The sequence below is a fragment of the Strix uralensis genome, chromosome 29 (assembly GCF_047716275.1).
Source record: "Strix uralensis isolate ZFMK-TIS-50842 chromosome 29, bStrUra1, whole genome shotgun sequence".
Lineage (NCBI taxonomy): Eukaryota > Metazoa > Chordata > Aves > Strigiformes > Strigidae > Strix > Strix uralensis.
The window spans coordinates 634981-660897 of NC_134000.1; positions in this window are offsets into that span (position 1 = coordinate 634981).

The window sequence follows — 25917 nt, forward strand, 5'->3', positions numbered from 1 at the left end:
CTGTGCCTGGGAAGCAGAAGTGTTCACATTGCTTCGCAGAATCGCTTTTGTGCAGAAAACAGTAACACTTGTTCAGAACGAAAGAAAGCACAGAGCCCCAGATTTTATGTTGTCCTGGAGAGCTTGCAGAGCACTGGGGAAAGGCAGACAGAGAATTCCCTGCTAGCACCTTCTCTGTGCCTGGGAAGCAGAAGTGTTCACATTGCTTGGCAGAATCGCTTTTGTGCAGAAAACAGTAACACTTGTTCAGAACGAAAGAAAGCACAGAGCCCCAGATTTTATGTTGTCCTGGAGAGCTTGCAGAGCACTGGGGAAAGGCAGGCAGAGAATTCCCTGCTAGCACCTTCTCTGTGCCTGGGAAGCAGAAGTGTTCACATTGCTTCGCAGAATCGCTTTTGTGCAGAAAACAGTAACACTTGTTCAAAATGAAAGAAAGCACAGAGCCCCAGATTTGTTGTTGTCCTGGAGAGCTTGCAGAGCACTGGGGAAAGGCAGGCAGAGAATTCCCTGCTAGCACCTTCTCTGTGCCTGGGAAGCAGAAGTGTTCACATTGCTTCGCAGAATCGCTTTTGTGCAGAAAACAGTAACACTTGTTCAGAACGAAAGAAAGCACAGAGCCCCAGATTTTATGTTGTCCTGGAGAGCTTGCAGAGCACTGGGGAAAGGCAGGCAGAGAATTCCCTGCTAGCACCTTCTCTGTGCCTGGGAAGCAGAAGTGTTCACATTGCTTGGCAGAATCGCTTTTGTGCAGAAAACAGTAACACTTGTTCAGAACGAAAGAAAGCACAGAGCCCCAGATTTTATGTTGTCCTGGAGAGCTTGCAGAGCACTGGGGAAAGGCAGGCAGAGAATTCCCTGCTAGCACCTTCTCTGTGCCTGGGAAGCAGAAGTGTTCACATTGCTTCGCAGAATCGCTTTTGTGCAGAAAACAGTAACACTTGTTCAGAACGAAAGAAAGCACAGAGCCCCAGATTTGTTGTTGTCCTGGAGAGCTTGCAGAGCACTGGGGAAAGGCAGGCAGAGAATTCCCTGCTAGCACCTTCTCTGTGCCTGGGAAGCAGAAGTGTTCACATTGCTTGGCAGAATCGCTTTTGTGCAGAAAACAGTAACACTTGTTCAGAACGAAAGAAAGCACAGAGCCCCAGATTTGTTGTTGTCCTGGAGAGCTTGCAGAGCACTGGGGAAAGGCAGGCAGAGAATTCCCTGCTAGCACCTTCTCTGTGCCTGGGAAGCAGAAGTGTTCACATTGCTTCGCAGAATCGCTTTTGTGCAGAAAACAGTAACACTTGTTCAGAACGAAAGAAAGCACAGAGCCCCAGATTTGTTGTTGTCCTGGAGAGCTTGCAGAGCACTGGGGAAAGGCAGGCAGAGAATTCCCTGCTAGCACCTTCTCTGTGCCTGGGAAGCAGAAGTGTTCACATTGCTTCGCAGAATCGCTTTTGTGCAGAAAACAGTAACACTTGTTCAGAACGAAAGAAAGCACAGAGCCCCAGATTTGTTGTTGTCCTGGAGAGCTTGCAGAGCACTGGGGAAAGGCAGACAGAGAATTCCCTGCTAGCACCTTCTCTGTGCCTGGGAAGCAGAAGTGTTCACATTGCTTGGCAGAATCGCTTTTGTGCAGAAAACAGTAACACTTGTTCAGAACGAAAGAAAGCACAGAGCCCCAGATTTTATGTTGTCCTGGAGAGCTTGCAGAGCACTGGGGAAAGGCAGGCAGAGAATTCCCTGCTAGCACCTTCTCTGTGCCTGGGAAGCAGAAGTGTTCACATTGCTTCGCAGAATCGCTTTTGTGCAGAAAACAGTAACACTTGTTCAAAATGAAAGAAAGCACAGAGCCCCAGATTTGTTGTTGTCCTGGAGAGCTTGCAGAGCACTGGGGAAAGGCAGGCAGAGAATTCCCTGCTAGCACCTTCTCTGTGCCTGGGAAGCAGAAGTGTTCACATTGCTTCGCAGAATCGCTTTTGTGCAGAAAACAGTAACACTTGTTCAGAACGAAAGAAAGCACAGAGCCCCAGATTTTATGTTGTCCTGGAGAGCTTGCAGAGCACTGGGGAAAGGCAGGCAGAGAATTCCCTGCTAGCACCTTCTCTGTGCCTGGGAAGCAGAAGTGTTCACATTGCTTGGCAGAATCGCTTTTGTGCAGAAAACAGTAACACTTGTTCAGAACGAAAGAAAGCACAGAGCCCCAGATTTTATGTTGTCCTGGAGAGCTTGCAGAGCACTGGGGAAAGGCAGGCAGAGAATTCCCTGCTAGCACCTTCTCTGTGCCTGGGAAGCAGAAGTGTTCACATTGCTTCGCAGAATCGCTTTTGTGCAGAAAACAGTAACACTTGTTCAGAACGAAAGAAAGCACAGAGCCCCAGATTTGTTGTTGTCCTGGAGAGCTTGCAGAGCACTGGGGAAAGGCAGGCAGAGAATTCCCTGCTAGCACCTTCTCTGTGCCTGGGAAGCAGAAGTGTTCACATTGCTTGGCAGAATCGCTTTTGTGCAGAAAACAGTAACACTTGTTCAGAACGAAAGAAAGCACAGAGCCCCAGATTTGTTGTTGTCCTGGAGAGCTTGCAGAGCACTGGGGAAAGGCAGGCAGAGAATTCCCTGCTAGCACCTTCTCTGTGCCTGGGAAGCACAAGTGTTCACATTGCTTCGCAGAATCGCTTTTGTGCAGAAAACAGTAACACTTGTTCAGAACGAAAGAAAGCACAGAGCCCCAGATTTTATGTTGTCCTGGAGAGCTTGCAGAGCACTGGGGAAAGGCAGGCACAGAATTCCCTGCTAGCACCTTCTCTGTGCCTGGGAAGCAGAAGTGTTCACATTGCTTGGCAGAATCGCTTTTGTGCAGAAAACAGTAACACTTGTTCAAAATGAAAGAAAGCACAGAGCCCCAGATTTGTTGTTGTCCTGGAGAGCTTGCAGAGCACTGGGGAAAGGCAGGCAGAGAATTCCCTGCTAGCACCTTCTCTGTGCCTGGGAAGCAGAAGTGTTCACATTGCTTCGCAGAATCGCTTTTGTGCAGAAAACAGTAACACTTGTTCAGAACGAAAGAAAGCACAGAGCCCCAGATTTTATGTTGTCCTGGAGAGCTTGCAGAGCACTGGGGAAAGGCAGACAGAGAATTCCCTGCTAGCACCTTCTCTGTGCCTGGGAAGCAGAAGTGTTCACATTGCTTGGCAGAATCGCTTTTGTGCAGAAAACAGTAACACTTGTTCAGAACGAAAGAAAGCACAGAGCCCCAGATTTGTTGTTGTCCTGGAGAGCTTGCAGAGCACTGGGGAAAGGCAGGCAGAGAATTCCCTGCTAGCACCTTCTCTGTGCCTGGGAAGCAGAAGTGTTCACATTGCTTCGCAGAATCGCTTTTGTGCAGAAAACAGTAACACTTGTTCAGAACGAAAGAAAGCACAGAGCCCCAGATTTGTTGTTGTCCTGGAGAGCTTGCAGAGCACTGGGGAAAGGCAGGCAGAGAATTCCCTGCTAGCACCTTCTCTGTGCCTGGAAGCTGAAGTGTTCACATTGCTTCGCAGAATCGCTTTTGTGCAGAAAACAGTAACACTTGTTCAAAATGAAAGAAAGCACAGAGCCCCAGATTTGTTGTTGTCCTGGAGAGCTTGCAGAGCACTGGGGAAAGGCAGGCAGAGAATTCCCTGCTAGCACCTTCTCTGTGCCTGGGAAGCAGAAGTGTTCACATTGCTTCGCAGAATCGCTTTTGTGCAGAAAACAGTAACACTTGTTCAGAACGAAAGAAAGCACAGAGCCCCAGATTTTATGTTGTCCTGGAGAGCTTGCAGAGCACTGGGGAAAGGCAGACAGAGAATTCCCTGCTAGCACCTTCTCTGTGCCTGGGAAGCAGAAGTGTTCACATTGCTTGGCAGAATCGCTTTTGTGCAGAAAACAGTAACACTTGTTCAGAACGAAAGAAAGCACAGAGCCCCAGATTTTATGTTGTCCTGGAGAGCTTGCAGAGCACTGGGGAAAGGCAGGCAGAGAATTCCCTGCTAGCACCTTCTCTGTGCCTGGGAAGCAGAAGTGTTCACATTGCTTCGCAGAATCGCTTTTGTGCAGAAAACAGTAACACTTGTTCAAAATGAAAGAAAGCACAGAGCCCCAGATTTGTTGTTGTCCTGGAGAGCTTGCAGAGCACTGGGGAAAGGCAGGCAGAGAATTCCCTGCTAGCACCTTCTCTGTGCCTGGGAAGCAGAAGTGTTCACATTGCTTCGCAGAATCGCTTTTGTGCAGAAAACAGTAACACTTGTTCAGAACGAAAGAAAGCACAGAGCCCCAGATTTTATGTTGTCCTGGAGAGCTTGCAGAGCACTGGGGAAAGGCAGGCAGAGAATTCCCTGCTAGCACCTTCTCTGTGCCTGGGAAGCAGAAGTGTTCACATTGCTTGGCAGAATCGCTTTTGTGCAGAAAACAGTAACACTTGTTCAGAACGAAAGAAAGCACAGAGCCCCAGATTTTATGTTGTCCTGGAGAGCTTGCAGAGCACTGGGGAAAGGCAGGCAGAGAATTCCCTGCTAGCACCTTCTCTGTGCCTGGGAAGCAGAAGTGTTCACATTGCTTCGCAGAATCGCTTTTGTGCAGAAAACAGTAACACTTGTTCAGAACGAAAGAAAGCACAGAGCCCCAGATTTGTTGTTGTCCTGGAGAGCTTGCAGAGCACTGGGGAAAGGCAGGCAGAGAATTCCCTGCTAGCACCTTCTCTGTGCCTGGGAAGCAGAAGTGTTCACATTGCTTGGCAGAATCGCTTTTGTGCAGAAAACAGTAACACTTGTTCAGAACGAAAGAAAGCACAGAGCCCCAGATTTGTTGTTGTCCTGGAGAGCTTGCAGAGCACTGGGGAAAGGCAGGCAGAGAATTCCCTGCTAGCACCTTCTCTGTGCCTGGGAAGCACAAGTGTTCACATTGCTTCGCAGAATCGCTTTTGTGCAGAAAACAGTAACACTTGTTCAGAACGAAAGAAAGCACAGAGCCCCAGATTTGTTGTTGTCCTGGAGAGCTTGCAGAGCACTGGGGAAAGGCAGGCACAGAATTCCCTGCTAGCACCTTCTCTGTGCCTGGGAAGCAGAAGTGTTCACATTGCTTGGCAGAATCGCTTTTGTGCAGAAAACAGTAACACTTGTTCAAAATGAAAGAAAGCACAGAGCCCCAGATTTGTTGTTGTCCTGGAGAGCTTGCAGAGCACTGGGGAAAGGCAGGCAGAGAATTCCCTGCTAGCACCTTCTCTGTGCCTGGGAAGCAGAAGTGTTCACATTGCTTCGCAGAATCGCTTTTGTGCAGAAAACAGTAACACTTGTTCAGAACGAAAGAAAGCACAGAGCCCCAGATTTTATGTTGTCCTGGAGAGCTTGCAGAGCACTGGGGAAAGGCAGACAGAGAATTCCCTGCTAGCACCTTCTCTGTGCCTGGGAAGCACAAGTGTTCACATTGCTTCGCAGAATCGCTTTTGTGCAGAAAACAGTAACACTTGTTCAGAACGAAAGAAAGCACAGAGCCCCAGATTTGTTGTTGTCCTGGAGAGCTTGCAGACCACTGGGGAAAGGCAGGCAGAGAATTCCCTGCTAGCACTTGATACAGGGGGTAAAATTGTCATAGTTATGTTGAAATTTTTGTGTGTTTGATTAAGTATCTTGTTATCTTTAAACAATGAGTCGATGCATATATCCTGTTAGCCTTGAAGACTACTCATGTAAAAACACTCTGTCAACTTTTGTAATGAATGTATCCTGCCTCACAGATAACGAGCAAAGTGTGTATCCTGTTGTTAATGTTTGACGCCAACTCAGTGATATATTGAAGCTGAGTGGGTAACTTTCAAGGCCGTCTAAAGAAAATGTAAAATAATTAGCTAAGAAATTAAGTGCGCAAGCGCAAACTAAGGGGTTCAACAAAAGGACAAGTGAGGAAGACTATGAACGACCACCAGAGGACCCCTGGAGACCACCGAAGACCGGTAGTGCGGCTGCGCAAATAGACATTCATGTATGTAAAGTAGTTCCAGGAAAAGTATTGAATATGTAAACATTTTCCGAGAAATGTAATGAATATGTACAATTGGGGGGAATAAATAGTCAGAGGTGAAGTGGCGGGGTTGCACATGTTTGGTGGAGCGATCCCCCATGTGCCCAGCGCTGCAATAAAGAATATCTGCTGCCCGGATACGTCTCTTCTTTGACTCAATCTGGCGACTCTGGTGGGACCCTCTCTGCTCGGCTGCAAGACCCGCTGAGAACGGGACTCCCTTGGGTACCCCCGGGATTTGATTTTCCCGGAGGGACTCCTCGCCTCATCCGGATCGTTGCAGGAGCAGACAAGGACTCCATCTACCTCAAACGGGACAGGTATTCTTTTTGTTTGGTTTATTTTGGGAACCGGTCGTTTGGAAAGCTTTCCGTAAGACATAGGGACAGCCTATGCGGGATAGCATATGTTTGTATGTTTGGACGACTAAGCATACATTTGTATTTGGTATAAATTGTACCTTTAAATATCGGACCTGGAAACTGAACTGGGAATTGGACTCGGATTTGCGGATACATGATTAATGGTTGCCGGGATATATTGGTACGTGGTGTTTGGTGTTGTTATAATTTCTGTCATTGTGATAATTTTGTGTTGTTATTGTCGTTGTAAAATCTGTCCTGTTTGGTGTATTGTCTAGAATTGTTAGAGTTATGGGAGGAAAACAAAGCGGGGGGGTTTTAAAGAAAAGCCCTTTAGGCTGTGCCCTGGATCATTGGAAAGAGCTGGGAGGGACTCCAGGGGGAAATGTGAATAAGAAAACTTTGATAAAGTATTGTAATCAATGGTGGCCACTATATAAGTTAGAAGAGGGTCAGAAATGGCCCCTCCACGGAACTTTACATTATGATACCTTGTTGCAATTGATGTTATTTTTAAGACGAGAAGGGAAATGGGATGAAGTTATGTATGCTGACATGTTTTTTACTTTGAGAAATCATCCGGAGTGGCAGAAGGAGTGTGGAATTAACTTAGCTCCCCAAGACCCCTTAGTGTTGGCTATGGAGAAAGAGAACAGAAGAAGTGGGGGAAGGTTAAAGAGATGTTGTTCGGCTTGTAGTATTGGACAGAGATGTGTTAAGTTGAAAGAGGTAGAGGATAGATTGGAAGATTATGTTCCTCCACCTCGATCCTCGGAACCCCTAGTAGAACCAGCCGAGGGTGAGGATTTAGAGGACCCAGGTGAAGGAACAAGTAGTGGAGGCTCGGGAAATGTGGGGTTTTCCCCAATCTCCACTCGTGCCCGGAGTAAAATGGGTCCGGTGATTCAAGCGCCTCTACGACAGGCAGTGGGGACCACCGGACCTACTAGGATTAAAATTCCCTTTTCTATGAATGATTTGGATACCTGGAAGGAACTTGTGAAAGGATATCGGGATGATCCTGAAGGAGTAGCTAAGAGATTTGAACTGATTGTTAAAAATCAGGACCCGGACTGGAGGGACATAGATTTGATGCTGGATGCATTAACAGAAACTGAAAAGCAGTTGATAATCAAAAGTGCTCGTACCCAGGTTCAGATTCAGATCACTGCCGGAACCCTTCCCGGTACAGTGGAAGTTCACGTGCCTAGGGACGACCCCAATTGGGATCCGAATAATGACCAAGAATATCGACTACTGAAAAAATACCAAGAATGGATTAGGTTAGGTATTGAAACGGCAATACCTAAGACAGTTAATTGGTCAAATTTGTATGAAGTAAAACAGGGTCAAACAGAAACTCCCACAGAATTTCTTGATAGGCTGAGGACAGCCATGAGAAAGTTTACTACATTAGATCCATCATCGGATACAGGAAAACAGCAATTAGTTTCCCTGTTTTTGGGACAATCCTCAGAAGATATTAGGAGAAAACTTCAAAAATTGAAAGAACCTGAAATCAGAGATTTAGAGAAATTGTTAGAGGAAGCCTGGAGAATTTATAGAAATAGAGAAGAACAAAACAGATACAAAATGGGCAAGGTAATAGCAGAGGCGACTATAGCTGCCCTGGAGGGACCGAAAAGGAAACCTCCCAAGGGGCAGCTGCACAAGGGAAATGAGACACGTCAAGCCTTGCGATCGGATCAGTGTGCCTATTGTAAGGAGACAGGACACTGGAAAGGACAATGTCCTAAATTGGCTAAGAAATCTTTAGTAGTGGCACACGTAGATTCTGATCAATGAAGGGAACCGGGGGAATCCACCCTAGCGGATCCGCTGGTTAAACTTGAGCTAGGGAAAGAAAAACAGGAAATAGATTTCCTTATTGATACCGGGGCATCATATTCAGTGTTAAATCAGAGGTTGATTCCTGAAGATAAGGAATTTGTAACAGTAATTGGGGCTACTGGTCAATCCGAAAAGGCTTATTTTCTAAAACCCCTTAGTTACAAACTGGGGAAACAAATAGGAATACATAGATTCTTATATTTACCGAATTCCCCGAAACCGTTGTTAGGACGAGATTTATTGGAACAGATGGGAGCAAGGATTACCTTTCAGGGGGGAAAAGTAGAATTTCAAGTGAAAGAAAAACAATTAACTGAAGTTTTAAGTCTAGCCCTGCTGCAGACACAGTCGGCTTTGGAGATACCTCCAGAAATTACTGATTCAGTATACCCAGGGGTATGGGCAACTGAGGCCCCTGGAAGGGCTAAGAATGCTAACCCTATTGTGATTAAGTTAAAATCAAATGCGATGCCGATAAGGATCAAACAGTACCCTCTAAAGCTGGAAGATAGAAAAGGAATAAAAGAAATAATAGATCGATTCATACAGTACGGATTATTAACAGAATGCGAGTCTGAGTATAACACTCCGATATTACCAGTCAAGAAGGCAGATGGAAAAAGTTATAGATTGGTTCAGGACCTAAGGGCAATAAACAAAATTGTTGAGGATATACATCCTGTAGTAGCTAACCCATACACATTACTCACAAAGCTGAATGATAATTTACTCTGGTTTACCGTGCTGGACTTAAAAGATGCCTTCTTCTGCCTCCCGCTGGCTGAAGAAAGCCAAAAACTATTTGCCTTTGAATGGGAAAACCCTGATTCAGGAAGAAGAACACAACTAACTTGGACTGTGTTACCCCAAGGTTTCAAAAATAGTCCCACGCTTTTTGGGAATCAATTGGCAAAAGAGCTCGAAGCATGGACTCCTCCAGATGGTAAGGGAGTTTTATTACAATATGTGGATGATCTCTTGATAGCCACCGAGACCAGGGAAGAATGTGTGGTATGGACTGTGGAACTTCTTAATTTCCTGGGATTGAGTGGGTATCGAGTTTCCCAACAGAAAGCCCAGATGATTCAACAACGTGTGACATATTTGGGATTGGAAATCTCTAAAGGACAGCGAGAGCTCGGGAGTGAACGGAAAGAAGCGATTTGTCGTACCCCGGAACCTCAAACGGTGAAGGAATTACGGACGTTTTTGGGAATGACAGGTTGGTGTCGACTTTGGATATATAATTATGGTATGCTGGCAAAACCCTTATATGACTTGGCAAAGGAAAGTCAGTCAAAAATTAATTGGACTAACGAAGCCAGAATAGCATTTAAGCGGCTTAAACACGAACTAATGAGAGCCCCGGCTCTCGGCCTGCCTGATATTTCCAAGCCATTTTGGCTGTTCTCCCACGAAAGACAGGGAATGGCCCTTGGGGTATTGGCCCAGAAACTTGGTCCATACAAACGGGCGGTAGCATACTTCTCCAAACAGCTTGATGAGGTGAGCAAAGGATGGCCAGGATGCCTCCGAGCAGTGGCTGCGGTGGTGATTAATATTCAAGAAGCCCGGAAATTTACCTTAGGACAGAAAATGACTGTGATGGTCTCACACACCGTCTCCGCAGTTTTGGAACAAAAAGGGAATCACTGGCTCTCACCGCAGAGGTTCCTAAAATATCAGGCCATTCTGGTAGAACAAGATGATGTAGAAATTGTGGTCACTAACATTGTGAATCCAGCTTCTTTTCTCAGTGAAACCCAAGAAGAACCTGTATCCCATGACTGTCTGGAAACCATTGAAGCCACCTATTCTAGCCGACCTGACCTACAGGAAGAACCTTTGGAGGATGCTGAAGAATTTTGGTACACCGACGGAAGCAGCTTTGTGAGACAGGGACAACGGAGAGCGGGCTATGCAATAACTACCACCCAACAAGTAATTGAGGCTAAACCCCTACCTGCAGGAACTTCAGCACAGAAAGCCGAAATCATTGCCCTTACAAGAGCACTGGAATTAGCTAAAGGAAAGAGAGTGAACATTTGGACAGACTCAAAGTATGCATTTGGTGTGGTACATGCACATGGTGCTATTTGGAAGGAAAGAGGACTATTGACAACACAAAAGAAGCAAATTAAACACGCAGAAGAAATTTTGAAGCTATTAGAAGCAATTAACCACCCAGAAAAGGTGGCCATAATGCACTGTAAAGGACATCAAAAGGGAAACACAGAACCAGAAAAAGGAAACCGACTGGCAGATTATGAAGCCAGGCGAGTAGCGGAAGAAGCACAAATTTGCTCCTTAATACCAGACGGTAAAATCGAGCTTGTGAGTAATGGGCAATCACCTAAATATTCCAAAGAGGACTTAAAGTTAATTGAGGATTTAAAAGGTAAGCAGGAATCGGGAGGCTGGGCTCGATTGGAAGACAATCGAGTAGTGATCCCATCCGTTATGATATGGTCACTGGTGATGAAAGAACACAATAAAACCCATTGGGGAGCGGATGCTCTATATAAAGAATTAACAAAAAGTTTAGTGGGGCGAAATTTGTATACAATAACAAAACAGGTCACACAACAATGTGAAGTTTGCCAGCGTAATAACCCAAGTACAACCAATCGAGTAAAGCTAGGGACGATTGGCAAAGGGAATTATCCGGGACAACAGTGGCAAATTGATTTTTCTGAACTACCAAGAAAAGGGGGGTTCAGATACCTTCTAGTAATGACAGATACTTTTTCGGGCTGGCCAGAAGCTTACCCTTGTAGAACTAATAAAGCCAGGGAAGTAACCAAGATGCTATTGAATGAAATAATTCCCCGTTTTGGGGTCCCAGCAACGATATCTTCAGATAGGGGTTCGCATTTTTGTGCAAAAATAGTTCAACAGATAGGAAAAATTTTAAAGATAGATTGGCAATTACATACCCCTTATAGGCCACAGGCGAGTGGGCAAGTAGAAAAGATGAATCATCTTGTTAAGCAGCAAATTGCGAAAATTAGCCAAGAGACTAACTTGACTTGGCCACAAGTCTTGCCATTAGCATTACTCAGAATACGAACAAAGCCGAGAACCAAGGAGAACTTTAGTCCTTTTGAAATGTTGTACGGAAGGCCATATCAGTTCCAATTCGGGGGAGAAGACCTGACCCAGTTAGGAGAAGGATACCTGTGTGAATATATGAAATCTCTCCAAAATCAATTAGAGAGAATTCATAAATATGTCTTAGGAACCCGGGCAAGGGGGCTGGATCAACCAGTTCACGCTTTTGTACCTGGTGATTATGTATATGTAAAGAATTTTTCAGGACACCCGCTGGAGGAGAAGTGGGACGGGCCATACCAGGTGTTATTGACGACCTACACTGCGGTGAAGATTAAGGAACAATCAGCTTGGATCCACTATTCGAGAATAAAAAAGGCTCCGGAGAAGCCATGGATTACTACACCCATTGGACCTACCAGATTGCGGTTCTCCAGATCCTAGTGACTTTTGAATCAGGTGATGCCCGATGGAATCCAAATTTTCATTTTGCCTTGACCCAGGGCATTTCACAAGCTTTAAACAAAACTGACTGTTGGATATGTACGCATATGCCAGAACATAGTGGGAAAGAGATTTCGTTAATTGGCATTCCTATCCCAGGCAATGAATCATGGAAAAATTTTTGGGGGAATACCTCTTGGCCCGAGGAGACATATAAACCACAGTCCCTTGAAATCTCTAGCCCTGTAGCAGAAATTCCTTACTGTAAGTGTGTACAGAGGTGTAATCCACCCAAGGGATTGGATAAAGTGGGAGGATGCGAAGATACAGTGTATGTAGGAAATCATACCATGTGTAACGAAACTTTTAATATTAGGGCTTCAACCTTTCTCAACACTACCATTTGGCCAGTCCCGGAAGGGAAGGGATGGTATTGGTTGTGTAACAACACAGCATGGAAAGTTTTACCTAAAAACTGGATGGGAAAGTGTACTTTAGGGGCAGTAGTACCCAATATGACTATACATGATCGCCCGCCAAGAGGATGGGTTCGTACACATATTCATAAGACTAAGCGAGAGATTGAAAATCCTCTAGTAAAGAGACAAACAGCATTTCACTCCTTTGCTAGATGGTTTCTCCCATGGTTGGGAGTGAGTGAGTTAGAAAAAGCCATAATTAATATCTCAGCAGTAGTAGAAAAAATTGAAAATCAGACAATAGATATAATAAGAGCACAACAGTTAGAGATAAAGAGCTTGGCCCAAGTGGTGCAACAGAATAGAATGGCGTTGGACCTGTTATTAGCATCACAAGGAGGAGTGTGTACAGTTATAAATACAAGCTGTTGTATGTATATAGATTTAAGTGGACAAATTGCTACAGATTTAGATGAGATATGGAGGCAAAGTAAAATATTACATGAAATAACAAAGGACAATACTTCCTGGGGATTCCAGGAATTGTGGGAGAAACTAACCGCATGGTTGCCAAATTTAAAATGGCTAAAACAAATTTTCGTCACAATATTGATTATAATAGGATTGGGAATACTACTTTGCATAATACTTAAGTGTTCCCTGTGGTGCTGTCAAAGCGCCAAGAATGATTATGAAGTTTGGAAACAGAATGAGATCAAACATCAGGTGGAAACGGGAAAGTATTTTGCGAGATCTCTCAAACATAATGGGGCAGTATGATTGCAAAAGAATTTGCAAACTGTAAAGAAAAGGGGGGACTTGATACAGGGGGTAAAATTGTCATAGTTATGTTGAAATTTTTGTGTGTTTGATTAAGTATCTTGTTATCTTTAAACAATGAGTCGATGCATATATCCTGTTAGCCTTGAAGACTACTCATGTAAAAACACTCTGTCAACTTTTGTAATGAATGTATCCTGCCTCACAGATAACGAGCAAAGTGTGTATCCTGTTGTTAATGTTTGACGCCAACTCAGTGATATATTGAAGCTGAGTGGGTAACTTTCAAGGCCGTCTAAAGAAAATGTAAAATAATTAGCTAAGAAATTAAGTGCGCAAGCGCAAACTAAGGGGTTCAACAAAAGGACAAGTGAGGAAGACTATGAACGACCACCAGAGGACCCCTGGAGACCACCGAAGACCGGTAGTGCGGCTGCGCAAATAGACATTCATGTATGTAAAGTAGTTCCAGGAAAAGTATTGAATATGTAAACATTTTCCGAGAAATGTAATGAATATGTACAATTGGGGGGAATAAATAGTCAGAGGTGAAGTGGCGGGGTTGCACATGTTTGGTGGAGCGATCCCCCATGTGCCCAGCGCTGCAATAAAGAATATCTGCTGCCCGGATACGTCTCTTCTTTGACTCACACCTTCTCTGTGCCTGGGAAGCAGAAGTGTTCACATTGCTTCGCAGAATCGCTTTTGTGCAGAAAACAGTAACACTTGTTCAGAACGAAAGAAAGCACAGAGCCCCAGATTTGTTGTTGTCCTGGAGAGCTTGCAGAGCACTGGGGAAAGGCAGGCAGAGAATTCCCTGCTAGCACCTTCTCTGTGCCTGGAAGCTGAAGTGTTCACATTGCTTGGCAGAATCGCTTTTGTGCAGAAAACAGTAACACTTGTTCAGAACGAAAGAAAGCATTGAGCCCCAGATTTTATGTTGTCCTGGAGAGCTTGCAGAGCACTGGGGAAAGGCAGGCAGAGAATTCCCTGCTAGCACCTTCTCTGTGCCTGTTCACATTGCTTGGCAGAATCGCTTTTGTGCAGAAAACAGTAACACTTGTTCAGAACGAAAGAAAGCACAGAGCCCCAGATTTTATGTTGTCCTGGAGAGCTTGCAGAGCACTGGGGAAAGGCAGGCAGAGAATTCCCTGCTAGCACCTTCTCTGTGCCTGGGAAGCAGAACTGTTCACATTGCTTGGCAGAATCGCTTTTGTGCAGAAAACAGTAACACTTGTTCAGAACGAAAGAAAGCACAGAGCCCCAGATTTTATGTTGTCCTGGAGAGCTTGCAGAGCACTGGGGAAAGGCAGGCAGAGAATTCCCTGCTAGCACCTTCTCTGTGCCTGTTCACATTGCTTGGCAGAATCGCTTTTGTGCAGAAAACAGTAACACTTGTTCAGAACGAAAGAAAGCACAGAGCCCCAGATTTTATGTTGTCCTGGAGAGCTTGCAGAGCACTGGGGAAAGGCAGGCAGAGAATTCCCTGCTAGCACCTTCTCTGTGCCTGGGAAGCAGAAGTGTTCACATTGCTTGGCAGAATCGCTTTTGTGCAGAAAACAGTAACACTTGTTCAGAACGAAAGAAAGCACAGAGCCCCAGATTTGTTGTTGTCCTGGAGAGCTTGCAGAGCACTGGGGAAAGGCAGGCAGAGAATTCCCTGCTAGCACCTTCTCTGTGCCTGGGAAGCAGAAGTGTTCACATTGCTTGGCAGAATCGCTTTTGTGCAGAAAACAGTAACACTTGTTCAGAACGAAAGAAAGCACAGAGCCCCAGATTTGTTGTTGTCCTGGAGAGCTTGCAGAGCACTGGGGAAAGGCAGGCAGAGAATTCCCTGCTAGCACCTTCTCTGTGCCTGGGAAGCAGAAGTGTTCACATTGCTTCGCAGAATCGCTTTTGTGCAGAAAACAGTAACACTTGTTCAGAACGAAAGAAAGCACAGAGCCCCAGATTTGTTGTTGTCCTGGAGAGCTTGCAGAGCACTGGGGAAAGGCAGGCAGAGAATTCCCTGCTAGCACCTTCTCTGTGCCTGGGAAGCAGAAGTGTTCACATTGCTTCGCAGAATCGCTTTTGTGCAGAAAACAGTAACACTTGTTCAGAACGAAAGAAAGCACAGAGCCCCAGATTTTATGTTGTCCTGGAGAGCTTGCAGAGCACTGGGGAAAGGCAGGCAGAGAATTCCCTGCTAGCACCTTCTCTGTGCCTGGGAAGCAGAAGTGTTCACATTGCTTCGCAGAATCGCTTTTGTGCAGAAAACAGTAACACTTGTTCAAAATGAAAGAAAGCACAGAGCCCCAGATTTTATGTTGTCCTGGAGAGCTTGCAGAGCACTGGGGAAAGGCAGGCAGAGAATTCCCTGCTAGCACCTTCTCTGTGCCTGGGAAGCAGAAGTGTTCACATTGCTTGGCAGAATCGCTTTTGTGCAGAAAACAGTAACACTTGTTCAGAACGAAAGAAAGCACAGAGCCCCAGATTTGTTGTTGTCCTGGAGAGCTTGCAGAGCACTGGGGAAAGGCAGGCACAGAATTCCCTGCTAGCACCTTCTCTGTGCCTGGGAAGCAGAAGTGTTCACATTGCTTCGCAGAATCGCTTTTGTGCAGAAAACAGTAACACTTGTTCAGAACGAAAGAAAGCACAGAGCCCCAGATTTTATATTGTCCTGGAGAGCTTGCAGAGCACTGGGGAAAGGCAGGCAGAGAATTCCCTGCTAGCACCTTCTCTGTGCCTGGAAGCTGAAGTGTTCACATTGCTTGGCAGAATCGCTTTTGTGCAGAAAACAGTAACACTTGTTCAGAACGAAAGAAAGCATAGAGCCCCAGATTTTATGTTGTCCTGGAGAGCTTGCAGAGCACTGGGGAAAGGCAGGCAGAGAATTCCCTGCTAGCACCTTCTCTGTGCCTGTTCACATTGCTTGGCAGAATCGCTTTTGTGCAGAAAACAGTAACACTTGTTCAGAACGAAAGAAAGCACAGAGCCCCAGATTTTATGTTGTCCTGGAGAGCTTGCAGAGCACTGGGGAAAGGCAGGCAGAGAATTCCCTGCTAGCACCTTCTCTGTGCCTGTTCACATTGCTTGGCAGAATCGCTTTTGTGCAGAAAACAGTAACACTTGTTCAGAACGAAAGAAAGCACAGAGCCCCAGATTTTATGTTGTCCTGGAGAGCTTGCAGAGCACTGGGGAAAGGCAGGCAGAGAATTCCCTGCTAGCACCTTCTCTGTGCCTGGGAAGCAGAAGTGTTCACATTGCTTGGCAGAATCGCTTTTGTGCAGAAAACAGTAAAAATTGTTCAGAACGAAAGAAAGCACAGAGCCCCAGATTTTATGTTGTCCTGGAGAGCTTGCGGAGCACTGGGGAAAGGCAGGCAGAGAATTCCCTGCTAGCACCTTCTCTGTGCCTGGGAAGCACAAGTGTTCACATTGCTTGGCAGAATCGCTTTTGTGCAGAAAACAGTAACACTTGTTCAGAACGAAAGAAAGCACAGAGCCCCAGATTTTATGTTGTCCTGGAGAGCTTGCAGAGCACTGGGGAAAGGCAGGCAGAGAATTCCCTGCTAGCACCTTCTCTGTGCCTGGGAAGCAGAAGTGTTCACATTGCTTGGCAGAATCGCTTTTGTGCAGAAAACAGTAACACTTGTTCAGAACGAAAGAAAGCACAGAGCCCCAGATTTGTTGTTGTCCTGGAGAGCTTGCAGAGCACTGGGGAAAGGCAGGCAGAGAATTCCCTGCTAGCACCTTCTCTGTGCCTGGGAAGCAGAAGTGTTCACATTGCTTCGCAGAATCGCTTTTGTGCAGAAAACAGTAACACTTGTTCAGAACGAAAGAAAGCACAGAGCCCCAGATTTGTTGTTGTCCTGGAGAGCTTGCAGAGCACTGGGGAAAGGCAGGCAGAGAATTCCCTGCTAGCACCTTCTCTGTGCCTGGGAAGCAGAAGTGTTCACATTGCTTCGCAGAATCGCTTTTGTGCAGAAAACAGTAACACTTGTTCAGAACGAAAGAAAGCACAGAGCCCCAGATTTTATGTTGTCCTGGAGAGCTTGCAGAGCACTGGGGAAAGGCAGGCAGAGAATTCCCTGCTAGCACCTTCTCTGTGCCTGGGAAGCAGAAGTGTTCACATTGCTTCGCAGAATCGCTTTTGTGCAGAAAACAGTAACACTTGTTCAAAATGAAAGAAAGCACAGAGCCCCAGATTTTATGTTGTCCTGGAGAGCTTGCAGAGCACTGGGGAAAGGCAGGCAGAGAATTCCCTGCTAGCACCTTCTCTGTGCCTGGGAAGCAGAAGTGTTCACATTGCTTGGCAGAATCGCTTTTGTGCAGAAAACAGTAACACTTGTTCAGAACGAAAGAAAGCACAGAGCCCCAGATTTGTTGTTGTCCTGGAGAGCTTGCAGAGCACTGGGGAAAGGCAGGCACAGAATTCCCTGCTAGCACCTTCTCTGTGCCTGGGAAGCAGAAGTGTTCACATTGCTTCGCAGAATCGCTTTTGTGCAGAAAACAGTAACACTTGTTCAGAACGAAAGAAAGCACAGAGCCCCAGATTTTATATTGTCCTGGAGAGCTTGCAGAGCACTGGGGAAAGGCAGGCAGAGAATTCCCTGCTAGCACCTTCTCTGTGCCTGGAAGCTGAAGTGTTCACATTGCTTGGCAGAATCGCTTTTGTGCAGAAAACAGTAACACTTGTTCAGAACGAAAGAAAGCATAGAGCCCCAGATTTTATGTTGTCCTGGAGAGCTTGCAGAGCACTGGGGAAAGGCAGGCAGAGAATTCCCTGCTAGCACCTTCTCTGTGCCTGTTCACATTGCTTGGCAGAATCGCTTTTGTGCAGAAAACAGTAACACTTGTTCAGAACGAAAGAAAGCACAGAGCCCCAGATTTTATATTGTCCTGGAGAGCTTGCAGAGCACTGGGGAAAGGCAGGCAGAGAATTCCCTGCTAGCACCTTCTCTGTGCCTGTTCACATTGCTTGGCAGAATCGCTTTTGTGCAGAAAACAGTAACACTTGTTCAGAACGAAAGAAAGCACAGAGCCCCAGATTTTATGTTGTCCTGGAGAGCTTGCAGAGCACTGGGGAAAGGCAGGCAGAGAATTCCCTGCTAGCACCTTCTCTGTGCCTGGGAAGCAGAAGTGTTCACATTGCTTGGCAGAATCGCTTTTGTGCAGAAAACAGTAAAAATTGTTCAGAACGAAAGAAAGCACAGAGCCCCAGATTTTATGTTGTCCTGGAGAGCTTGCGGAGCACTGGGGAAAGGCAGGCAGAGAATTCCCTGCTAGCACCTTCTCTGTGCCTGGGAAGCACAAGTGTTCACATTGCTTGGCAGAATCGCTTTTGTGCAGAAAACAGTAACACTTGTTCAGAACGAAAGAAAGCACAGAGCCCCAGATTTTATGTTGTCCTGGAGAGCTTGCAGAGCACTGGGGAAAGGCAGGCAGAGAATTCCCTGCTAGCACCTTCTCTGTGCCTGGGAAGCAGAAGTGTTCACATTGCTTCGCAGAATCGCTTTTGTGCAGAAAACAGTAACACTTGTTCAGAACGAAAGAAAGCACAGAGCCCCAGATTTTATGTGGTCCTGGAGAGCTTGCAGAGCACTGGGGAAAGGCAGGCAGAGAATTCCCTGCTAGCACCTTCTCTGTGCCTGGAAGCTGAAGTGTTCACATTGCTTGGCAGAATCGCTTTTGTGCAGAAAACAGTAACACTTGTTCAGAACGAAAGAAAGCATAGAGCCCCAGATTTTATGTTGTCCTGGAGAGCTTGCAGAGCACTGGGGAAAGGCAGGCAGAGAATTCCCTGCTAGCACCTTCTCTGTGCCTGTTCACATTGCTTGGCAGAATCGCTTTTGTGCAGAAAACAGTAACACTTGTTCAGAACGAAAGAAAGCATAGAGCCCCAGATTTTATGTTGTCCTGGAGAGCTTGCAGAGCACTGGGGAAAGGCAGGCAGAGAATTCCCTGCTAGCACCTTCTCTGTGCCTGTTCACATTGCTTGGCAGAATCGCTTTTGTGCAGAAAACAGTAACACTTGTTCAGAACGAAAGAAAGCACAGAGCCCCAGATTTTATGTTGTCCTGGAGAGCTTGCAGAGCACTGGGGAAAGGCAGGCAGAGAATTCCCTGCTAGCACCTTCTCTGTGCCTGTTCACATTGCTTGGCAGAATCGCTTTTGTGCAGAAAACAGTAACACTTGTTCAGAACGAAAGAAAGCACAGAGCCCCAGATTTGTTGTTGTCCTGGAGAGCTTGCAGACCACTGGGGAAAGGCAGGCAGAGAATTCCCTGCTAGCACCTTCTCTGTGCCTGGGAAGCAGAAGTGTTCACATTGCTTGGCAGAATCGCTTTTGTGCAGAAAACAGTAAAAATTGTTCAGAACGAAAGAAAGCACAGAGCCCCAGATTTTATGTTGTCCTGGAGAGCTTGCGGAGCACTGGGGAAAGGCAGGCAGAGAATTCCCTGCTAGCACCTTCTCTGTGCCTGGGAAGCAGAAGTGTTCACATTGCTTCGCAGAATCGCTTTTGTGCAGAAAACAGTAACACTTGTTCAGAACGAAAGAAAGCACAGAGACCCAGATTTATGTTGTCCTAGAGAGCTTGCAGAGCACTGGGGAAAGGCAGGCAGAGAATTCCCTGCTAGCACCTTCTCTGTGCCTGGGAAGCAGAAGTGTTCACATTGCTTCGCAGAATCGCTTTTGTGCAGAAAACAGTAACACTTGTTCAGAACGAAAGAAAGCACAGAGCCCCAGATTTTATGTGGTCCTGGAGAGCTTGCAGAGCACTGGGGAAAGGCAGGCAGAGAATTCCCTGCTAGCACCTTCTCTGTGCCTGGGAAGCAGAAGTGTTCACATTGCTTCGCAGAATCGCTTTTGTGCAGAAAACAGTAACACTTGTTCAGAACGAAAGAAAGCACAGAGCCCCAGATTTGTTGTTGTCCTGGAGAGCTTGCAGAGCACTGGGGAAAGGCAGGCAGAGAATTCCCTGCTAGCACCTTCTCTGTGCCTGGGAAGCAGAAGTGTTCACATTGCTTGGCAGAATCGCTTTTGTGCAGAAAACAGTAACACTTGTTCAAAATGAAAGAAAGCACAGAGCCCCAGATTTGTTGTTGTCCTGGAGAGCTTGCAGAGCACTGGGGAAAGGCAGGCAGAGAATTCCCTGCTAGCACCTTCTCTGTGCCTGGGAAGCAGAAGTGTTCACATTGCTTGGCAGAATCGCTTTTGTGCAGAAAACAGTAACACTTGTTCAGAACGAAAGAAAGCACAGAGCCCCAGATTTGTTGTTGTCCTGGAGAGCTTGCAGAGCACTGGGGAAAGGCAGGCAGAGAATTCCCTGCTAGCACCTTCTCTGTGCCTGGGAAGCAGAAGTGTTCACATTGCTTGGCAGAATCGCTTTTGTGCAGAAAACAGTAACACTTGTTCAGAACGAAAGAAAGCACAGAGCCCCAGATTTGTTGTTGTCCTGGAGAGCTTGCAGAGCACTGGGGAAAGGCAGGCAGAGAATTCCCTGCTAGCACCTTCTCTGTGCCTGGAAGCTGAAGTGTTCACATTGCTTGGCAGAATCGCTTTTGTGCAGAAAACAGTAACACTTGTTCAAAATGAAAGAAAGCACAGAGCCCCAGATTTGTTGTTGTCCTGGAGAGCTTGCAGAGCACTGGGGAAAGGCAGGCAGAGAATTCCCTGCTAGCACCTTCTCTGTGCCTGTTCACATTGCTTGGCAGAATCGCTTTTGTGCAGAAAACAGTAACACTTGTTCAGAACGAAAGAAAGCACAGAGCCCCAGATTTGTTGTTGTCCTGGAGAGCTTGCAGAGCACTGGGGAAAGGCAGGCAGAGAATTCCCTGCTAGCACCTTCTCTGTGCCTGGGAAGCAGAAGTGTTCACATTGCTTGGCAGAATCGCTTTTGTGCAGAAAACAGTAACACTTGTTCAGAACGAAAGAAAGCACAGAGCCCCAGATTTGTTGTTGTCCTGGAGAGCTTGCAGAGCACTGGGGAAAGGCAGGCAGAGAATTCCCTGCTAGCACCTTCTCTGTGCCTGGGAAGCAGAAGTGTTCACATTGCTTGGCAGAATCGCTTTTGTGCAGAAAACAGTAACACTTGTTCAGAACGAAAGAAAGCACAGAGCCCCAGATTTGTTGTTGTCCTGGAGAGCTTGCAGAGCACTGGGGAAAGGCAGGCAGAGAATTCCCTGCTAGCACCTTCTCTGTGCCTGGGAAGCAGAAGTGTTCACATTGCTTGGCAGAATCGCTTTTGTGCAGAAAACAGTAACACTTGTTCAGAACGAAAGAAAGCACAGAGCCCCAGATTTTATGTTGTCCTGGAGAGCTTGCAGAGCACTGGGGAAAGGCAGGCACAGAATTCCCTGCTAGCACCTTCTCTGTGCCTGGGAAGCAGAAGTGTTCACATTGCTTGGCAGAATCGCTTTTGTGCAGAAAACAGTAACACTTGTTCAAAATGAAAGAAAGCACAGAGCCCCAGATTTGTTGTTGTCCTGGAGAGCTTGCAGAGCACTGGGGAAAGGCAGGCAGAGAATTCCCTGCTAGCACCTTCTCTGTGCCTGGGAAGCAGAAGTGTTCACATTGCTTCGCAGAATCGCTTTTGTGCAGAAAACAGTAACACTTGTTCAGAACGAAAGAAAGCACAGAGCCCCAGATTTTATGTTGTCCTGGAGAGCTTGCAGAGCACTGGGGAAAGGCAGGCAGAGAATTCCCTGCTAGCACCTTCTCTGTGCCTGGGAAGCAGAAGTGTTCACATTGCTTGGCAGAATCGCTTTTGTGCAGAAAACAGTAACACTTGTTCAGAACGAAAGAAAGCACAGAGCCCCAGATTTTATGTTGTCCTGGAGAGCTTGCAGAGCACTGGGGAAAGGCAGGCAGAGAATTCCCTGCTAGCACCTTCTCTGTGCCTGGGAAGCAGAAGTGTTCACATTGCTTCGCAGAATCGCTTTTGTGCAGAAAACAGTAACACTTGTTCAGAACGAAAGAAAGCACAGAGCCCCAGATTTGTTGTTGTCCTGGAGAGCTTGCAGAGCACTGGGGAAAGGCAGGCAGAGAATTCCCTGCTAGCACCTTCTCTGTGCCTGGAAGCTGAAGTGTTCACATTGCTTGGCAGAATCGCTTTTGTGCAGAAAACAGTAACACTTGTTCAGAACGAAAGAAAGCATTGAGCCCCAGATTTTATGTTGTCCTGGAGAGCTTGCAGAGCACTGGGGAAAGGCAGGCAGAGAATTCCCTGCTAGCACCTTCTCTGTGCCTGTTCACATTTCTTGGCAGAATCGCTTTTGTGCAGAAAACAGTAACACTTGTTCAGAACGAAAGAAAGCACAGAGCCCCAGATTTTATGTTGTCCTGGAGAGCTTGCAGAGCACTGGGGAAAGGCAGGCAGAGAATTCCCTGCTAGCACCTTCTCTGTGCCTGGAAGCTGAAGTGTTCACATTGCTTGGCAGAATCGCTTTTGTGCAGAAAACAGTAACACTTGTTCAAAATGAAAGAAAGCACAGAGCCCCAGATTTGTTGTTGTCCTGGAGAGCTTGCAGAGCACTGGGGAAAGGCAGGCAGAGAATTCCCTGCTAGCACCTTCTCTGTGCCTGTTCACATTGCTTGGCAGAATCGCTTTTGTGCAGAAAACAGTAACACTTGTTCAGAACGAAAGAAAGCACAGAGCCCCAGATTTTATGTTGTCCTGGAGAGCTTGCAGAGCACTGGGGAAAGGCAGGCAGAGAATTCCCTGCTAGCACCTTCTCTGTGCCTGGGAAGCAGAAGTGTTCACATTGCTTGGCAGAATCGCTTTTGTGCAGAAAACAGTAACACTTGTTCAGAACGAAAGAAAGCACAGAGCCCCAGATTTTATGTTGTCCTGGAGAGCTTGCAGAGCACTGGGGAAAGGCAGGCAGAGAATTCCCTGCTAGCACCTTCTCTGTGCCTGTTCACATTGCTTGGCAGAATCGCTTTTGTGCAGAAAACAGTAACACTTGTTCAGAACGAAAGAAAGCACAGAGCCCCAGATTTTATGTTGTCCTGGAGAGCTTGCAGAGCACTGGGGAAAGGCAGGCAGAGAATTCCCTGCTAGCACCTTCTCTGTGCCTGGAAGCTGAAGTGTTCACATTGCTTGGCAGAATCGCTTTTGTGCAGAAAACAGTAACACTTGTTCAGAACGAAAGAAAGCACAGAGCCCCAGATTTTATGTTGTCCTGGAGAGCTTGCAGAGCACTGGGGAAAGGCAGGCAGAGAATTCCCTGCTAGCACCTTCTCTGTGCCTGTTCACATTGCTTGGCAGAATCGCTTTTGTGCAGAAAACAGTAACACTTGTTCAGAACGAAAGAAAGCATAGAGCCCCAGATTTTATGTTGTCCTGGAGAGCTTGCAGAGCACTGGGGAAAGGCAGGCAGAGAATTCCCTGCTAGCACCTTCTCTGTGCCTGTTCACATTGCTTGGCAGAATCGCTTTTGTGCAGAAAACAGTAACACTTGTTCAGAACGAAAGAAAGCACAGAGCCCCAGATTTTATGTTGTCCTGGAGAGCTTGCAGAGCACTGGGGAAAGGCAGGCAGAGAATTCCCTGCTAGCACCTTCTCTGTGCCTGTTCACATTGCTTGGCAGAATCGCTTTTGTGCAGAAAACAGTAACACTTGTTCAGAACGAAAGAAAGCACAGAGCCCCAGATTTGTTGTTGTCCTGGAGAGCTTGCAGACCACTGGGGAAAGGCAGGCAGAGAATTCCCTGCTAGCACCTTCTCTGTGCCTGGGAAGCAGAAGTGTTCACATTGCTTGGCAGAATCGCTTTTGTGCAGAAAACAGTAAAAATTGTTCAGAACGAAAGAAAGCACAGAGCCCCAGATTTTATGTTGTCCTGGAGAGCTTGCGGAGCACTGGGGAAAGGCAGGCAGAGAATTCCCTGCTAGCACCTTCTCTGTGCCTGGGAAGCAGAAGTGTTCACATTGCTTCGCAGAATCGCTTTTGTGCAGAAAACAGTAACACTTGTTCAGAACGAAAGAAAGCACAGAGACCCAGATTTATGTTGTCCTAGAGAGCTTGCAGAGCACTGGGGAAAGGCAGGCAGAGAATTCCCTGCTAGCACCTTCTCTGTGCCTGGGAAGCAGAAGTGTTCACATTGCTTCGCAGAATCGCTTTTGTGCAGAAAACAGTAACACTTGTTCAGAACGAAAGAAAGCACAGAGCCCCAGATTTTATGTGGTCCTGGAGAGCTTGCAGAGCACTGGGGAAAGGCAGGCAGAGAATTCCCTGCTAGCACCTTCTCTGTGCCTGGGAAGCAGAAGTGTTCACATTGCTTCGCAGAATCGCTTTTGTGCAGAAAACAGTAACACTTGTTCAGAACGAAAGAAAGCACAGAGCCCCAGATTTGTTGTTGTCCTGGAGAGCTTGCAGAGCACTGGGGAAAGGCAGGCAGAGAATTCCCTGCTAGCACCTTCTCTGTGCCTGGGAAGCAGAAGTGTTCACATTGCTTGGCAGAATCGCTTTTGTGCAGAAAACAGTAACACTTGTTCAAAATGAAAGAAAGCACAGAGCCCCAGATTTGTTGTTGTCCTGGAGAGCTTGCAGAGCACTGGGGAAAGGCAGGCAGAGAATTCCCTGCTAGCACCTTCTCTGTGCCTGGGAAGCAGAAGTGTTCACATTGCTTGGCAGAATCGCTTTTGTGCAGAAAACAGTAACACTTGTTCAGAACGAAAGAAAGCACAGAGCCCCAGATTTGTTGTTGTCCTGGAGAGCTTGCAGAGCACTGGGGAAAGGCAGGCAGAGAATTCCCTGCTAGCACCTTCTCTGTGCCTGGGAAGCAGAAGTGTTCACATTGCTTGGCAGAATCGCTTTTGTGCAGAAAACAGTAACACTTGTTCAGAACGAAAGAAAGCACAGAGCCCCAGATTTGTTGTTGTCCTGGAGAGCTTGCAGAGCACTGGGGAAAGGCAGGCAGAGAATTCCCTGCTAGCACCTTCTCTGTGCCTGGAAGCTGAAGTGTTCACATTGCTTGGCAGAATCGCTTTTGTGCAGAAAACAGTAACACTTGTTCAAAATGAAAGAAAGCACAGAGCCCCAGATTTGTTGTTGTCCTGGAGAGCTTGCAGAGCACTGGGGAAAGGCAGGCAGAGAATTCCCTGCTAGCACCTTCTCTGTGCCTGTTCACATTGCTTGGCAGAATCGCTTTTGTGCAGAAAACAGTAACACTTGTTCAGAACGAAAGAAAGCACAGAGCCCCAGATTTGTTGTTGTCCTGGAGAGCTTGCAGAGCACTGGGGAAAGGCAGGCAGAGAATTCCCTGCTAGCACCTTCTCTGTGCCTGGGAAGCAGAAGTGTTCACATTGCTTGGCAGAATCGCTTTTGTGCAGAAAACAGTAACACTTGTTCAGAACGAAAGAAAGCACAGAGCCCCAGATTTGTTGTTGTCCTGGAGAGCTTGCAGAGCACTGGGGAAAGGCAGGCAGAGAATTCCCTGCTAGCACCTTCTCTGTGCCTGGGAAGCAGAAGTGTTCACATTGCTTGGCAGAATCGCTTTTGTGCAGAAAACAGTAACACTTGTTCAGAACGAAAGAAAGCACAGAGCCCCAGATTTGTTGTTGTCCTGGAGAGCTTGCAGAGCACTGGGGAAAGGCAGGCAGAGAATTCCCTGCTAGCACCTTCTCTGTGCCTGGGAAGCAGAAGTGTTCACATTGCTTGGCAGAATCGCTTTTGTGCAGAAAACAGTAACACTTGTTCAGAACGAAAGAAAGCACAGAGCCCCAGATTTTATGTTGTCCTGGAGAGCTTGCAGAGCACTGGGGAAAGGCAGGCACAGAATTCCCTGCTAGCACCTTCTCTGTGCCTGGGAAGCAGAAGTGTTCACATTGCTTGGCAGAATCGCTTTTGTGCAGAAAACAGTAACACTTGTTCAAAATGAAAGAAAGCACAGAGCCCCAGATTTGTTGTTGTCCTGGAGAGCTTGCAGAGCACTGGGGAAAGGCAGGCAGAGAATTCCCTGCTAGCACCTTCTCTGTGCCTGGGAAGCAGAAGTGTTCACATTGCTTCGCAGAA